Below are 2,453 nucleotides of genomic sequence, written 5' to 3'. Positions count from 1 at the left end.
TATGAGGATAATGGTTGCACATATCCTGCTCGGTCTCCCAAGTCGCCTCCTCGGCCGGATGACCCCTCCACTGAACCTTCACGGAAGCAATATTCTTTGACCTCAGCTTACGAACCTACCTGTCCAAAATAGCCATTGGTTCCTCAACATAAGATAGATCCTTGTTCAACCGAACTGAACTGAAGTCTAACACATGAGACGGATCACCGTGATACTTTCGGAGCATAGAAATATGGAATACCGGATGAACTGCAGAGAGACTAGGTGGTAGTACAAGTTTGTAAGCCACCTCTCCAACTCTCTCAAGAATCTCAAAAGGTCCGATATACCTCGGGCTCAACTTGCCCTTCTTTTCGAACCTCATAACACCCTTCATAGGCGAAACCCGGAGCAAGACCCGCTCATCAACTATGAATGCAACATCACGAACCTTCCGATCCGCATAACTCTTCTGTCTAGATTGGGCTGTATGAAGTCGATCCTGAATCAATTTAACCTTTTCCAAGGCATCCTGAACCAAGTCTGTACCTAATAGTCTAGCTTTGCCCGGTTCGAACCAACCCACTGGAGACCGGCACCGCCTACCATATAAGGCCTCATACGGAGCCATCTGAATGCTTGACTGGTAACTGTAGTTGTAAGAAAACTCTGTAAGTGGTAAACACTTATCCCAAGAACCCCCAAAATATATCACATACGCACGAAGCATATCCTCCAATATCTGAATAGTGCGTTCGGACTGCCCATTTGTCTGAGGGTGAAATGTTGTACTCAACTCCACACGAGTACCCAACTCTCGCTGTACATCCCTTCAAAACTGTGAGGTAAACTGTGTACCCCGGTCAGAGATGATAGATACCGGTATGCCATAAAGTCTGACAATCTCGCGAATATAGACTTGAGCTAACTGCTCGGAAGAATAGGTAGTCATCATAGGAATGAAGTGAGCTGACTTAGTCAACCTATCCACAATCACCCAAACTGCATCAAACTTCCGCTGAGTCCATGGAAGCCCAACAATGAAATCCATAGTGATCCGCTCCCATTTCCACTCCAGAATTTCTAACTTCTGAAGCAATCCACTTGACCGCTGATGCTCATAATTTACCTACTGACAATTGAGACACCGAGCTGCATACTCCACTATGTCTTTCTTCATCAGCCTCCACCAATAGTGCTGTCTCAGTTCCTGATACATCTTTGTAGCACCCGGATGAATGGAGTACCGCGAACTGTGAGCCTCTTGAAGAATCAACTCACGCAAACCATCTACATTAGGCACACATAGCCTACCCTACATCCGTAATACACCATCATCTCCAATAGTGACTTCTTAGCATTACTGTGTTGAACTGTGTCCTTAAGGACAAGCAGATGAGGGTCATCGTACTGACGCTCTCTGATATGATCATAAAGAGAAGACTGAGAAACCACACAAGCCAAAACTCGGCTCGACGCAGAAATATCCAACCTGACAAACTGGTTGGCTAAGGCCTAAACATCCAAGGCTAAAGGCCTCTCTGCTACTGGTAAATATGCTAAGCTGCCCAAACTCTCCGCCTTATAACTCAAGGTATCGGCCACTACATTGGTCTTCCCGGGATGATAGAGAATGGTGATATCATAATCCTTAAGCAACTCCAACCATCTCCACTGCCGCAAATTAATATCCTTCTGTTTAAACAGATGTTGTAGACTCCGGTGATTGGTGTAGACCTCACAATGGACACCGTAAAAATAATGCCGCCAAATCTTCAAGGCATGAACAATAGCTGTTAACTCAAGGTCGTGGACATGATAATTCTTCTCATGTACCTTTAACTGTCTGGACGCATAGGCAATCACCCTAACGTCTTGCATCAATACTGTGCCGAGACCAATACGTGACGTATCACAATACACAGTATAAGACCCTGAACCTGTAGGTAATACCAATACTGGAGCTGCAGTCAAAGTTGTCTTGAGCTTTTGGAAGCCCTCCTAACGTTCCTCGATCCACCTGAACGGAGCACCCTTCTGGGTCAATTTGGTCATAGGTGCAGCAATAGAAGAGAAACCCTCTACAAATCGGCGATAATACCCTGTCAAACCCAGGAAACTCCGGATCTCCGTAGCTGAGGACGGTCTGAACCAACTCTGCACTGCCTCAATCTTCTTCGGATCTACCTTGATCCCCTCGCACGAAACTATATGGCCCAAAAATCCCACCGAATCAAGCAAGAATTCACACTTTGAAAATTTGGCATATAACTTCTTTTCTCTCAAAGTCTGAAGCACAGTCCTCAGGTGCTGCTCATGATCCTCCTGACTCCGGGAATACACCAGAATGTCGTCAATAAACACAATGATGAAAAAATCAAGATAGGGCTGAAATACACTATTCATTAAGTGCATAAATGTTGTTGGGGCATTGGTTAGCCCAAATGACATTACAAGGAACTCATAATGACCAT

The sequence above is a fragment of the Nicotiana tabacum genome, chromosome 15, assembly GCF_000715075.1.
Source record: "Nicotiana tabacum cultivar K326 chromosome 15, ASM71507v2, whole genome shotgun sequence".
In the NCBI taxonomy this organism is placed as follows: domain Eukaryota; kingdom Viridiplantae; phylum Streptophyta; class Magnoliopsida; order Solanales; family Solanaceae; genus Nicotiana; species Nicotiana tabacum.
The sequence above is the reverse complement of the archived record's forward strand: the minus strand, read 5'-3'. Positions refer to the sequence as shown.